The 16,330-nt window shown below is 47.8% G+C and overlaps 1 protein-coding gene across 7 annotated transcripts in view; it reads right to left on the bottom strand.

The window, feature by feature from the left end:
* LOC138356725 (tol-Pal system protein TolA-like) overlaps window positions 1–16,330 on the bottom strand; it is a 217,043-nt gene that overhangs the window by 81,387 nt on the left and 119,326 nt on the right. For all 7 annotated transcript variants that reach the window (XR_011224584.1, XR_011224583.1, XR_011224585.1 and 4 more), the window contains one exon: window positions 9,672–9,765. The gene's annotated coding sequence lies outside the window, so the exon portion shown is untranslated. The remainder of the gene's footprint in view (window positions 1–9,671; window positions 9,766–16,330) is intronic.

The following is a 16,330-nucleotide window of genomic DNA, read 5'->3' on the forward strand; positions in this document are numbered from 1 at the left end:
CACACACACACACAGGTGCATAGAAATGGCACTATCTAGGAAAATGGAAGAGGGTTTAGTGAGCACTGATGATTCTGTAATCACTACCAGGCAGCTATTGTCAAAACCTTAAAGGGAAGGGAAAGGAAGGGAAGGGAAGGGAAGGGAAGGGAAGGGAAGAGAAGGGAAGGGAAGGGAAGGGAAGGGAAGGGAAGGGAAGGGAAGGGAAGGGAAGTATCTGGAGAAAGCACCAAGCCATTGACTATGTAGCACTTGGAAAGGGGGGGGTGTCAGGATAAGGATTTGGGATGGGACGGGGTTCAGGAATGGTGCCCAATCACTTGGACGGTCGGGGATTGAACACGGGCCTGTAAGAAGCGAGACCGTCCAGCCAAAGTAGTTGGGCTGGAAATTAAAGAGCTCAATGTAACCTTGGGATGCAAGGAGGCAAAGCTGATAACAATCCTGCAATCACCTACACGCGAGAACAATCAGTTGAATTACTTTAACACACACACACACACACACACACACGAGTTGAGTGCGTGTTTCAAGAAGGGGGATCTACGAAGAGAGAGTTCAACACACAACCCCAAAAGTTAATATGACGAGAAACCGGATAGGCGAGACTAGAGAGCTAAGGTTCGACTCTACAAGCACACACACACAAGTTACCACCCTCCCACACGTATAACCCCCACCTAACACAACCCCTTCCTCTTCCCCCCTCACCCACCACCACCACCACACTCCCCCACGTCCATTGACGCACTCTAGCACCAGGTGGGTGTAGAGGACCGGCCGGGCCACCATCCGGTCGGGCCGCCCCGGGCCACCCCACCCGGCCTGTCTCGCCATATCGGATATGAACGTGGCGTTTTACCCGAGCACTTCGTTATCGTATGTCTGGCCCATTTCGGGGAAGTGAAAACTAGAATGAACGAGGTGTGATTCGCAGTTTGTGTGGGTGTGGTGGGTGTGGGGGTGAGGTGGTGGGTGTGGGGTGAGGTGTGTGGGTGGTGGTGGGTGTGGGGTGAGGTGGTGGGTGTGGGGTGAGGTGGTGGGTGGTGGGTGTGGGGTGAGGTGGTGGGTGTGGGGTGAGGTATGGGTGTTGGGTGTGGTATGTGGTATACCAGAGCCGGTCGGCCGAGCGGACAGCACGCTGGACTTGTGATCCTGTGGTCCTGGCTTCGATCCCAGGCGCCGGTGAGAAACAATGGGCAGAGTTTCTTTCACCCTATGCCCCTGTTACCTAGCAGTAAAATAGGTACCTGGGTGTTAGTCAGTTGTCACGGACTGCTTCCTGGGGGGTGGAGGCCTGGTCGAGGAGCGGGCCACAGGGACACTAAAAAGCCCCGAAAGCATCTCAAGATAACCTCATCTCAAGAAGATACCACACCACAATGATTACCTTGTGGTTAGTACCGTCTTTGTATATTTCCTGTCTTTGCCCTGTTCCATGTCGTGTTTTTGTTTGATTTTTACTTGCCGTGTCATTCTTCACGTGTACGATACTTGAGTGAATCACCAGGACACTGGAGTGACCTGTCACTCCCGATACCAGCCACGCCATTCACTGTCACCGTCTGGAACAGTTTCTCGTGGAAACCACCTCTATCCACAACTTTAAAGCCAGATATGACATAGAGCTCTGACGCCAGTAACGTTGAATAACCAGGTATAAGAAGGCTAGAGCAGGCGGCGCATAAAGAGCTGGTAGACCTCACTTCCCTTTGCCATAAAGAGTAAGACCAGAAGCCCAGCATCCTGGTCGACACCACCAGCCCAGAAGCTCAGCATCCTGGTCGACACCACCAGACCAGAAGGCCAGCATCCTGGTCGACACCACCAGCCCAGAAGGCCAGCATCCTGGTCGACACCACCAGCCGAGAAGCCCAGCATCCTGGTCGACACCACCAGACCAGAAGGCCAGCATCCTGGTCGACACCACCAGACCAGAAGCCCATCATCCTGGTCGACACCACCAGACCAGAAGCCCATCATCCTGGTCGACACCACCAGCCCAGAAGGCCAGCATCCTGGTCGACACCACCAGACCAGAAGCCCAGCATCCTGGTCGACACCACCAGCCCAGAAGGCCAGCATCCTGGTCGACACCACCAGCCCAGAAGGCCAGCATCCTGGTCGACACCACCAGCCCAGAAGGCCATCATCCTGGTCGACACCACCAGCCCAGAAGCCCATCATCCTGGTCGACACCACCAGCCCAGAAGGCTATCATCCTGGTCGACACCACCAGCCCAGAAGCCCATTATCCTGGTCGACACCACCAGCCCAGAAGGCCATCATCCTGGTCGACACCACCAGCCCAGAAGCCCATCATCCTGGTCGACACCACCAGCCCAGAAGCCCATCATCCTGGTCGACACCACCAGACCAGAAGCCCATCATCCTGGTCGACACCACCAGACCAGAAGCCCATCATCCTGGTCGACACCACCAGACCAGAAGCCCATCATCCTGTTGTTGTTGCTATAGATTCAGCTACTCGGAACAAGATCCAAGTAGCACGGGCTATGGTGAGCCCGTAACTTACCTGACACAGGAGCGGGGCAAGTAGCACGGGCTATGGTGAGCCAGTAGTGGACTTACCTGACACAGGAGCGGGGCAAGTAGCACGGGCTATGGTGAGCCCGTAGTGGACTTACCTGACACAGGAGCGGGGCAAGTAGCACGGGCTATGGTGAGCCCGTAGTGGACTTACCTGGCACGGGAGCGGCACTCCTACCACACCCGGTGGCAACCCTAAAACAGGTTAGTGCTAAGCGCGTTATACAATTATTTCCGTGTCCGTCGAAGCGTGCAGAGCGAAGCTGTACTACAGTCCACCAATCGCGACTCTTCCAGCTTTGTTTTATGCGATTTTCAAATTGATTGTTGTCCCCTGCGCTAATTTTAGCCCGGGGAAGGGACAGCGCGCGAGAGGAATTCAAGGTGGCCATCAGAGGCAGATGAGTAGAAGCCAGATGAGTAGAAGCCAGATGAGTAGAAGCTAGATGAGTTCAAAAAAGTTAAAAAAATTCAAATGTTTATTCAGGCAAAGTACATATATACAAGGTGTGGTACAAACATTGATGGATTTATAGAGCTAGTACATACAATGCCTAAAGCCAAGATAGAGCTAGTACATACAATGCCTAAAGCCAAGATAGAGCTAGTACATACAATGCCTAAAGCCAAGATAGAGCTAGTACATACAATGCCTAAAGCCAAGATAGAGCTAGTACATACAATGCCTAAAGCCAAGATAGAGCTAGTTCATACAATGCCTAAAGCCAAGATAGACCTAGTACATACAATGCTTAAAGCCAAGATAGAGCTAGTACATACAATGCCTAAAGCCAAGATAGAGCTAGTACATACAATGCCTAAAGCCAAGATAGACCTAGTACATACAATGCTTAAAGCTACTAGTACGCAAAGGGTTTCGGGCAGAGCGAAGCGAGCGAGCGAGTAGATGAGTATTCTGTTTCCTCTCAACCTCACGCATCAATAATGACGGGACTATAGCAGCTACTGGTCTACCTTACAAAAATGAACTGCTGTACAAAAAATACTGTTTATAATATTGGAATCTTATCTTGAGGTTATCTTGAGATGATTTCGGGGCTTTTAGTGTCCTCGCGGCCCGGTCCTCGACCAGGCCTCCACCCCCAGGAAGCAGCCCGTGACAGCTGATTAACACCCAGGTACCCATTTTACTGCTAGGTAACAGAGGCATAGGGTGATAGAAACTCTGCCGGCGCCCGGGATCGAAGCCGGGATCACAAGTCCAGCGTGCTGTCCGCTCAGCCGACCGGCTCCCAAATGAATACCCCAAATGCCATGCCAAAGTGAGAAACTTTAACTATAGAATATAATGTGAAATAGGCCTAACATACGCCATCTTAGGCCTCCATGTCCGTGCCCTATTAGGCGTAGGGAAGGTACCGTTTGGTTTTTCATCTTCTTTCTCTACCCCTCAACAAAATAATAATACCAAACATAACTGTTGGCCAGACCACACACTAGAAGGTGAAGGGACGACGACGTTTCGGTCCGTTCTGGACCATTCTCAAGTCGATTGTCCTGCACCAAACATGACTTTGTTTTTGTAAGTTCATTTTTGTTTGTTCTGTCTGATCAGTAGTTGTTGTTAGTGCCGTTGTTGTTTTTTGAGACAGGTTCATTCTCACACGTGGGACAGAAGTGGGACAGAAGTGGGACAGAAGTGGGACAGAAGTGGGACAGAAGTGAACAAGGAGATTACAATCCTTCAAGATCTTAATGGCAGAGAACAACAAGAACAGAATAGATCACTTGGCTGGTTATTTCTGTGATGGTTTTATGTGTTGACCTGGTCGAGGACAGGGCCGCGGGGACGCTAAACCCCGAAATCATCTCAAGATAACCTGACCATCGCTTGTCAGAGAGACATCTTGTAAGGTGGGATGCTCAGACAGCTGCAACACTGACACATGCAACACTGGACACATGCAACCCCTGGACACATGCAACCCCTGGACACATGCAACCCCTGGACACATGCAACCCCTGGACACACGCAACCCTGGACACACGCAACCCTGGACACACGCAACCCTGGACACACGCAACCCTGGACACACGCAACCGTGGACACATGTAACCGTGGACACATGCAACCCTGCACATATGCAACCCTGCACATATGCAACCCTGCACATATGCAACCCTGCACATATGCAACCCTGCACATATGCAACCCTAGACACATGCAACCCTGGACATATCCAACACTGTCAGCTGAAGCAGCGACAGCTACAACACTGCCCAATCGCATGTCTAAGGGCCAGCTTACAAGGGGGACGACTCTCAGACACCTGAAACATATGACTAAAACATTCTTCCTTCTCACACTGTCACAGTTGAATTTATCATCACAGCTAGATGTTCCTGCATTTATTAATCTCTCTACTTCTCCCTTCCCTTTGTTTACTGATAGTTCTGACGTTATCTATTGAAGAAATGTAACAAGAATTAACGAACCCATGGATGTCCAACTACTAGTGTGCCACTAGTGACATACTAGTGGTTAGATCACAACACCCTCACCCCAGATACATCACAACACCCTGGGGGGATGAGAGCGCGTCAACAGACGACACATGTTCCCGCTATGAAAGATCTCCCCACCCACCCACCACCACCAAGACGCCCCTGTATCATGGATGCTGCAAGATCGTCATTTTTCTTCCCTTATGAGCTATCCGGCCCACCCTTCAAGTTTATGATAAGCACGAGGTCTTTGACACAAAATTTTCGGCCAAGTCCGGCGTCTTATCCCTTCTGAAAGTTTTTCCAGGGTGAAAATTGCCCCCTTTCGCGGTACCTGTGACGTAGCTCAAGTGGTCTGATTATCTTGTGGTTAGTACCGCTGGGTACTCTCTTTATTTGTCTATTTTCCTGTCTTTGTTCTGTTCCATGTCGTGTTTTTGTTTGATTTTACTTGCCGTGTCATTCTTCACGTGTACGATACTTGAGTGAATCACCAGGACACTGGAGTGACCTGTCACTCCCGATACCAGCCACGCCATTCACTGTCACCGTCTGGAACAGTTTCTCGTGGAAACCACCTCTATCCACAACTTTAAAGCCTATATGACGTAGAGCTCTGACGCCAGTAACGTTGAATAACGTGGTATAAGAAGGCTAGAGCAGGCGGCGCATAACGAGCTGGTAGACCTCACTTCACTACAGTCACTGTTAGTCAAGCAGTTTTTGTTTTGTTAGTAAGGCAAGCTCCAGCAGCAGCAGCAGCATGAGAACCAACAATAGCAGCAGCCTAAGCAGCAGCAGCAGCAGCAGCCTAAGCAGCACCAACAGCTCCAGCAGCAGCACCACCACCACCACGAGAACCAACAGCAGCAGCCTAAGCAGCACCAACAGTAGCAGCACCACGAGAACCAACAGCAAGAGCCTAAGCAGCAGCAGCAGCAGCACCAACAGCACCACCATAAATCTATACCGGGTGTCAGATGGCAGCAGGAGAGTGACAAACGGGACCAGTGTTGTGTTATGGCGGGAAGTGTCTGGGAGCCTGCCGCGGGAGGGGGCCGAGGTTAACACGCCCCCTTCAAGGAGGACTTCACCACAACCCTCTCCTCTAACTCGCGTCTCATCTTCACCTATATGTCTCTCTCGTCTCCTCCTATTCCAACTCCTCCTCCTTCTCTTCCTCTTCCACCTCCTCTTCCACCTCCTACACCTCCTCTTCCACCTCCTACACCTCCTCTTCCACCTCCTACACCTCCTCTTCCACCTCCTACACCTCCTTTTCCATCTCCTCTTCCTGCAAAACAATGTCTTGTCATGCATCATATAAAAACAAGTTCCGCTCTCCACTCAAGTCAACCATTAAAATACGTCTACAATATCTAGCATACAAATGTTTGGTCTAGTTTTATTGATTAGAAAATACGACATAAAACACAATATTAGACATAGAACACAAGGCAACATTAGATATGCAAAGAAAGCTAAGGAAATACTAGAAAATGCGGACCACGTTGGACATAGACAACACAAATTCCATACAATAAATACTAGAACATGCTGGGGCAAAGCTATAAAATGCTGGGCAAATTTTTTTTAAAATGCTAACTTAAAAAACCAGCGCGAAATGCGATGTAATAGTCAGGAGAGCCTGGTTGGGTGAACCAGTTAAGTACATGGCGCCAGATTCACGAAGCAGTTACGCGAGTACTTACGAACGTGTACATCTTTCCTCAATCTTTGACGGCTTTGGTAACATTTATTAAACAGTTTACAAGTATGAAAACTTGCCAATCAACTGTTGTTATTGTTATTAACAGCCTCCTGGTGCTTCGGAGCTCCTTAACTGTTTAATAATTGTAATCAAAGCCGCTAAAGATTGAGAAAAGATGTACAGGTTCGTAAGTACTTGGGTAACTGCTTCGTGAATCTGGCCCAAGGTGTTCAAATCTCTCTCTCTCTCTCTCGGGATCAGACACCAAGCTTCGTATTCCGGGGAAAATTAGGATTAAGGACTTGCCCGACACGCAATGCGTACAAGTAGCTATACGAAAATGTAAGAATTCTTGTATATTTTAATAAAAAATGAAAAATAAATAAAAGCAATGGCACTCGCACCCGTGTCACGTCTTGGAAGGGAAAATCCTTGCTACGGCAGGGGAAAAAAACTACCCTTAACTTCCCTATTAAGATGAAGATGTATGTTGTGTCAATGTTGAATCTCGTCCCTTAAACATTACTAACTTATTATCCTGATGGTAAACATAATTAGCCAACGCCACAAAGTTTACCGGGCTTATTTAAAGTTAAAATTACTTGGGAAATAAATGGAATTAACTTACAAGAATAAGGAGCTATTCTTAGGTTCAGTCCAACACGAAAGATGCCACTTTAGTCAAGTAGCTGAAACGCATCAATTTTGCCCGAAACGCTATGCGTACTTTAGTAACTTTAGATATTGTATATACTATCTCTATCTTTAAATCCATCATTATGGATGTTACTAAGATTTCAATTTAGAAACAACAGAGCAGAAGAAGTTGTTAAACACATGGGACAAAATCTTACTGAAGCGACCATACGAGTCATAAATACTCATACTCCGCCCCAGTAAAACAGAAACAAGCAACACTTAGTGGGCCAGCCAGAGGCTTAGGGCCCGCCCAGTGGGCCAGCCAGAGGCTTAGGGCCCGCCCAGTGGGCCAGCCAGAGGCTTAGGGCCCGCCCAGTGGGCCAGCCAGAGGCTTAGGGCCCGCCCAGTGGGCCAGCCAGAGGCTTAGGGCCCGCCCAGTGGGCCAGCCAGAGGCTTAGGGCCCGCCCAGTGGGCCAGCCAGAGGCTTAGGGCCCGCCCAGTGGGCCAGCCAGAGGCTTAGGCCCCGCCCAGTGGGCCAGCCTGAGGCTTAGGGCCCGCGCAGGAATATCCCTGAAAAAAAATATGTAACTCAATGGATGTACATTTCCCTGAATAAAGAATCTGAATTAGCCTAATGTTAGAGGTTCATATACGAACTTAATCCATCGTATATATACATAATATACGACAGAGCAATCTTTAAAGTATAACATGAGTGTAAACAATTGAAAACGAACCCGCCAGCTCGGAGCACAAGCGACCTCGCTAAATGACACCATATAGCAGTCCCCCCCCCCCGTGGCGAAGTGGTAACACACTTGGCGTTTCGCGAGCGCTTTTTATTATGTTTAATATTATTAAACATAATCATTATTATCTTTAATATCACCATCATTATTGTGTTTAATATCACCATCATTATTGTGTTTAACATCACCATCACCCTGTCTCTAGGATCCTTGGATGCCTTCTAAGACGCTGTGAACAGCTAAAGCTCACAAATAGTAGTAGTAGTAGTAGTAGTAGTAGTAGTAGTAGGCATCCTTCAGTCTCGGGAGACTATAGAGTTGCGCCCTAGTTGTCAATCCTGGTGCAGCGTCTGGTGTGACTGATGAGGCCAATCCGAGAGTGGCAGTTCAGTTTAGTTTCAGTGGGGATCAGTTCTTGGACCTATACTGTTCCTGATATATATAAATGATCTCCCAGAGGGAATAGAGTCGTTCCTCTCAATGTTTGTGGACGATGCAAAAATCATGAAGGAGATTAAAACGGAGAAAGATAGTATGAGGCTACAAGATGACCTAAACAAACCGAATGAATGATCCAACAAATGGCTATTAAAGTTCAACCCAAGTAAATGTAAGGTAATGAAACTAGGGGGAGGAAATAGGAGACCAGACATTGGATTCAGAATGGGAGATGAAGTTCTTCATGAGACGGACAGAGAAAAAGACCTAAGGATTGATATCACACCAAACCTGTCTCCTGAAGCCCACATCAAAAAAATAACATCGGCGGCGTATGCGAGGCTGGGTAACATCAGAACGCCCTTCAGAAACTTGTGTAAGTTATCTTTCAGAACCTTGTATACCACGTATGTAAAACCAATCCTGGAGTATGCAGCCCCAGCATGGAGCCCGTACCTTGTCAAGCACAAGACGAAACTGGAAAAAGTCAGAGGTATGCCACTAGGCTAGTCCCAGAACTATGAGGCATAAGTTATGAGGAAAGGCTGAGGGAACTGCACCTCACGTCGCTGGAAGTCAGAAGAGCTCGGGGAGACATGATCACCACATACAAGATTCTCAGGGAAATTGACAGGGTAGACAAGGATGGATTATTTAACATGGGAGGTACACGAACAAGGGGGACACAGGTGGAAGCTGAGTACCCAAAAGAGCCACAGGGACGTTAGAAAGAACTACAGTGTCAGAGTAGTTAACAGATGGAATGCATTAGGCAGTGATGTGGTGGAGGCTGACTCCATTCACAGTTACAATTGCAGATATGATAAGAGCCCAATAGGCCCAGGAACCTGTACACCAGCTGATTGACAGTTGAGAGGCGGGACCAATGAACCAGAGCTCAACCCCCGCAAGCACAACTAAGCGAGTACAACAACTGAGTACACAGCCATCACCAAACGGGAGCCAAGAGGCCCTGAGCGTTACCCCAACGCCCCGACGTCCGGCAAGTGGGGTCGTCAACCACAGGGACCCGGAAGCCCTGCAGCAGAGAGACCCAGACCAAAGGCAGCCAGATGGTGACGTGAGGGAGATGAAGTATGCACCGGTCACACACTCACCTCTTAACGCTGGTGCAGGTAACCGAGACGTAGAGCGGTGGGAGGACAGGCGCCCTACTCCCTCCCATACTTTCTTGAGCCATAGTCCCGCCTCCTGTAAGATGTAAACAATAAATTAATTGTTTATTGATTTATTTATATTTATTTATGACAGTGTCAGACCACGGAGGAAAATTGAAACAGGAATTTCCTTAAGTACTTTCGTATATAAATACATCTTTAGAAGGAGTCATTAAATAAGATGTATTAATATACGAAAGTACTTAAGTACTTTCGTATATAAATACATCTTCAGAAGGAGTCATATTAAATAAGATGTATTAATATACGAAAGTACTTAAGTACTTTCGTATATAAATACATCTTCAGAAGGGGTCATATTAATAAGATGTATTAATATACGAAAGTACTTAAGTACTTTCGTATATAAATACATCTTCAGAAGGGGTCATATTAATAAGATGTATTAATATACGAAAGTACTTAAGGATATTCCTGTTTCAATTTTCCTCCGTGGTCTGACACTGTCACATTTTTAATCACGTGTTTATTTTTCGTTATTTACACACATATTTATTTATGTGTATATATATATACAAGAAGTTACATTGGGTTTATGAGAGAACATAGCATGATGTGTTTACATTTTTGTAAAGCCACTAGTAAGCGTTTCGGGCAGAAACTGGTTTATATATATTCAACCACCCATTGACACTTTCCTTCAACTCCGTTCCTGTCCCATCTCTGGCTTTCTTCCCTTCCATCTTTCCCATTCGTCACGTAAATAACCTTCCCCCATTCTTCCATCATCATTATCTTTCTCTCCCTCTATCTCCTCCTCCTCTCCTGGTTTAACCCATCTCTCCATTCACATCCTCTCTAATCCCTCTTCCTTTCCATTACACCCTTCCCAACCTCCCCTTCCCATCTCCAATTTCCTGGGTAATAACACGCCGATTCTCATATAAATTAAGGGAAGCATAATAAGAACGTCTGAGCAAGATTATCACATCTCTGGGAAGCAATAAATGAAGAGGACAGCCTCGCGTATTCCAAGACAGCCAAGGAGGAGATAGTCACTTTCTTAGTATAGCGAGCATATAGCAGGTGTGGGAGAGATGGTGTGGGAGACACTGTGGGAGAGATGTGAGACTTCAAAGGATATGGTGTGAGAGTAAGGAGATACAGTATGATACTAAGGAGATAAGGTCAAAGAGAGTCAGAGAGAGAGAGAGAGAGAGAGAGAGAGAGAGAGAGAGAGAGAGAGAGAGAGAGAGAGAGAGAGAGAGAGAGAGAGAGAGAGAGAGAGAGACAGAGAGAGAGACAGAGAGAGAGAGAGAGAGAGAGAGAGAGAGAGAGAGACAGAGAGAGAGAGAGAGAGAGAGACAGAGAGAGAGAGAGAGAGAGAGAGAGAGAGAGAGAGACAGAGAGAGAGAGAGAGAGAGAGACAGAGAGAGAGACAGAGAGAGAGAGAGACAGAGAGAGAGACAGAGAGAGAGACAGAGAGAGAGAGAGACAGAGAGAGAGAGAGACAGAGAGAGAGAGAGAGAGAGAGAGAGAGAGACAGAGAGTCAGAGAGAGTCAGAGAGAGTCAGAGAGAGAGAGAGAGAGAGAGAGAGAGAGAGAGAGAGAGAGAGAGAGAGAGAGAGAGTCAGAGAGAGAGAGAGAGAGAGAGAGAGAGAGAGAGAGAGAGAGAGAGAGAGAGAGAGAGAGAGAGAGAGAGAGAGAGAGAGAGACAGAGAGAGAGAGAGAGAGAGAGAGAGAGAGAGAGAGAGAGTCAGAGAGAGAGAGTCAGAGAGAGAGAGTCAGAGAGAGAGAGAGAGAGAGAGAGAGAGAGAGAGAGAGAGAGTCAGAGAGAGAGAGTCAGAGAGAGAGAGAGAGAGAGAGAGAGAGAGAGAGAGAGAGAGAGAGAGAGAGAGAGAGAGAGAGAGACAGAGAGTCAGAGAGAGAGAGTCAGAGAGAGAGAGTCAGAGAGAGAGAGAGAGAGAGAGAGAGAGAGAGAGAGAGAGAGTCAGAGAGAGAGAGTCAGAGAGAGAGAGAGAGAGAGTCAGAGAGAGAGAGAGAGAGAGAGAGAGAGAGAGAGAGAGAGAGAGAGAGAGAGAGAGAGAGAGAGAGAGAGAGAGAGACAAGAATGTTAAAGAACCAACAGTCATCGTATAACTACACAGTCTAGGGGAGGAGGGGAAACTGTACAGGTTAAAGCTAAAACAGTGACAAGATGCATGCTTCCTGCCTCCGGGCTGTTAGTGGTCGGGCAAAAGCCGTGTTGTGATGCCCCACAACCTGTTATGAAAGATATACAGTCTCCGTGATGTAGTGGTAAGACACTCGCCTGGCGTTCCGCGAGCGCTTTGTCATGGGTTCGTATCCTGGCCGGGGAGGATTTACTGGGCGCAATTCCTTAACTGTAGCCTCTGTTTAACGCAACAGTAAAATGTGTACTTGGTTGTAACAACGATTCTTCGCGGCAGGGGATCGTATTCCAGGGACCTGGCCGAAACGCTACGCGTAATAGTGGCTGTACAAGAATGTAACAACTCTTGTAAATATTCTCAAAAAATAACTCTTCTAATATTCTCAAAAAAATATATTCCCGGCGGAGAACTACCCGTAGTGCTGGCTACACCCCTAGCCCCCTAGCCCTCTCTTCCATCTATCCCAGCCTCCTAGCCCTCTCATCCGCCTGTAGCGCATATCATCCGCCTGTAGCGCATATCTGAATATATTCACTATTATCGCAAATAAAGAGCAATGGATATCCAAACAATGACGATAAAAGCTAATCCATATAATTAAAAACAATTTACTTTAGAGTTCATTTGATGATGGATTCCTGCCTGGCCATCCACATCCAGGCGCCCAGACCATATGTACTGGTGGAGGCTTGGGGAACATCCACCACCCCTGGTGGAGGCGTGTGGACCAACATCCACCACCCCTGGTGGAGGCGTGTGGACCAACATCCACCACCCCTGGTGGAGGCGTGTGGACCAACATCCACCACCCCTGGTGGAGGCGTGTGGACCAACATCCACCACCCCTGGTGGAGGCGTGTGGACCAACATCCACCACCCCTGGTGGAGGCGTGTGGACCAACATCCACCACCCCTGGTGGAGGCGTGTGGACCAACATCCACCACCCCTGGTGGAGGCGTGTGGACCAACATCCACCACCCCTGGTGGAGGCGTGTGGACCAACATCCACCACCCCTGGTGGAGGCGTGTGGACCAACATCCACCACCCCTGGTGGAGGCGTGTGGACCAACATCCACCACCCCTGGTGGAGGCGTGTGGACCAACATCCACCACCACTGGTGGAGGCGTGTGGACCAACATCCACTACCCCTGGTGGAGGCGTGTGGACCAACATCCACCACCACTGGTGGAGGCGTGTGGACCAACATCCACCACCCCTGGTGGAGGCGTGGGTAGCAACATCCACCACCCCTGGTGGAGGCGTGTGGACCAACATCCACCACCCCTGGTGGAGGCGTGTGGACCAACATCCACCACCCCTGGTGGAGGCGTGGGGCTTACACAACATCAATGGCGTCATGTCCCCCGCGAAATACCTCACCATTTGTGCAATGATCGGGCTGGGATTTAGACCTACACGTGCAGGCCCGGACCAAATACTGCACCACACTTTACTGCTATTCACCTGCCCACGCAGGCAGGGAGCCGGTCGGCCGAGCGGACAGCACGCTGGCCGCGTGATCCTGTGGTCCCGGGTTCGATCCCGGGCGCCGGAGGGAAACAATGGGCAGAGTTTCTTTCACCCTATGCCCCTGTTACCTAGCAGTAAAAATAGGTACCTGGGAGTTAGTCAGCTCTCGCGGGCTGCTTCCTGGGGGGTGGAGGCCTGGTCGAGGACCGGGCCGCAGGGACACTAAAAGCCCCGAAATCATCTCAAGATAACCTCAAGATAACGCTGCAGATACATTGATGAATAAATTATACACTAGGCTTCTAAAGTGTCTTAATATGTATTTTTTTTGGCAACGTAATCTAATACGATTGCATAACTTCTCTTCCAAATTATTTTAAAACTTCAGTGAATTTAGCACCAAAAAGGCATAAGAGTCGCGCCGACATCATCAAAACATTCGAGGTACGTTCGATATATTTAGACAATTTCTTCATAAACGCCATATGTAATTGCATTATGCAATGTTGCAAGGCTTCAGATCACTTCTTTTGAGCAACGTGAAAAGACACTATAAGCCTTCCCTACCCCCCCCCCCCCGGAAGCGGCAAGCTCCACGATCCTCTAAATCGGAATCAAAATCGCTCTCTATTCAAGGCGTGTCGCGAGTTCCGGTCTTTACCGGGTCCGGGTTCATTTTCGCTGGTAAAGCACCGTTTAGAAACTCACGCGCGCGAGGCCGGGAACTGCAAAACAGATATTGGCCCGTGTTGGAGGGAGTTAAAATCTCCCAAACGGCTAATTTTTCGCAGGTGCAAGTTTTGTATACTGCAATGTGAGGTTGGACAGTGTTTGTGTCAAGCGTTGTCTGGCAACCCGCTCTTCACGGCCCGTTGAGGGCTGAATGTGTGGGGCTGACCTTGAGGGCTGACCTTGGGGGGCTGACCTTGGGGGGCTGACCTTGGGGGGCTGACCTTGAGGGCTGGCCTTGAGGGCTGGCCTTGAGGTCTGGCCTTAGGAGACTGGCCTTAGGAGACTGGCCTTAGGAGACTGGCCTTGAGGGCCGACCTTGAGGGCTGGCCTTGAGGGCTGACCTTGGGAGACCGTCCTTGAGGGCTGACCTTGGGAGACCGTCCTTGACGGCCGACCTTGAGGGCTGACCTTGAGGGCTGACCTTAGGAGACTGGCCATGAGGGATGACCTTGAGGGCTGACCTTGAGGGCTGACCTTGAGGGCTGACCTTAGGAGACTGGCCATGAGGGATGACCTTGAGGGCTGACCTTGAGGGCTGACCTTGAGGACCGACCACCAACAATGACTGAGGCTCAACACAATCCCCACATATAAGACTCGCACCAGAATCCTCCCCAATTAACCTGTTGATGAAGCAACTAGCCAATCAGCCCATTACACCAACACTATACACAACATAGGAGGCACGCTGTGCATACCCACTGTGAACTCTAGCATCATATAACACATCATATATATAACAGCTATCATATATGATAGCTGTTATATATGATGAGGTGTTATATAATCATATAGATCATATAACAGCTCACTTCCACATGCTCTCTATTATATACAATCAACTGTTATGTGACAGTTTCTTAATCACGCCATATACAAAATAGGACTAGGCCTATTTCTGCTAGGCAGCTTTGTCTAAGATTCTGGTACTCCATTATTCTAGTTATACCGAACCCGGAACCTTAGGACTACGAATCCAGAGCGCTGTCCACTCAGCCGTCAGGCCCCTAATTGGGGCCTGGCGAATATAACCTTAACCGCTTCTTTATTAGTGAGATATCAGTAATAAAATATTCGTGAAAAGAAAACCTTGAATCTAATTATCCTACGAATATGTACGATTGGTACATAATTACTACCAATCCCGTATTTGTAGTGTCAGACTAAGAGCAACTCGCGAGAGTTGTAATAAGAGTTGAATTTCAAATATTTCAGAGAGTTGAAATAGTACAAATTCAGAAAATACAACTTTTGGTGAACAATTTTCCTGGATATACGAAAGTAATTAATTTTTCGATTCATATCTTAAAATATTTGTTCTTGTTTAAGATTCGCTACTTGGTTCCGAGTAGCACGGGCTATGGTGAGCCCGTAGTGGACTTGATCTGTATAAAATATTTTCACACTATATACATTCGCACACAAAAATTTCAACAACGTGAAGTATCAGTGAGAAAATCAGTAGGAGCCACGAGGAACATAGGGTCGAATTTCCCCCCCCCCCCCCATCACGGCTCCTACTGATTTTCTCAATATACACATTTAGACGCAAATATCCCCCTTAACCGAGGCCAAACTGTCTCAGAAGTTTTCTGAACTGTTTCCAGCCCGGGAACTTTTGTCGTATTAACATATCCAAAATCCGACAAAATCGGGTCATAGGAGCACCTTCAATATGATTTCAAAATTTCTGACTGGCTCTTTTCTTACGAAATTAAAAAAAAATCTAATTTACCTTTCGTAAAAGAGAGATATGATGTTATTATTGACAGGTAAAATGGTATAAACCAAATTAAATTAAGTTATATTAAACCAAATTATATTTTCTAAACTAACTTGTATGACTACAAATTGTATTATTCTGCATAAATAGTAATCTATAACGTCTACAAATAAATACAATACTGTATATTGTCTGGCGTGTATGGGAGAAAAGACATTTTTAACATGTTTATAAACTGATGATGTTAATGTTTCAAAATCCTACTGCTTACTATCCACATTCAGAGTAAGACATTGGTTTGTACCATGCCAAGGACAGGGGTTTGTACCATGCCAAGGACAGGGGTTTGTACCATGCCAAGGACAGGGGTTTGTACCATGCCAAGGACAGGGGTTTGTACCATGCCAAGGACAGGGGTTTGTACGATGCCAAGGACAGTGGTTTGTGCCATGCCAAGGACAGTGGTTTGTACCATGCCAAGGACAGGGGTTTGTACCATGCCAAGGACAGGGGTTTGTACCATGCCAAGGACAGGG

This window comes from Procambarus clarkii, chromosome 7 (assembly GCF_040958095.1).
Source record: "Procambarus clarkii isolate CNS0578487 chromosome 7, FALCON_Pclarkii_2.0, whole genome shotgun sequence".
NCBI classification, from domain to species: Eukaryota; Metazoa; Arthropoda; class Malacostraca; order Decapoda; family Cambaridae; genus Procambarus; species Procambarus clarkii.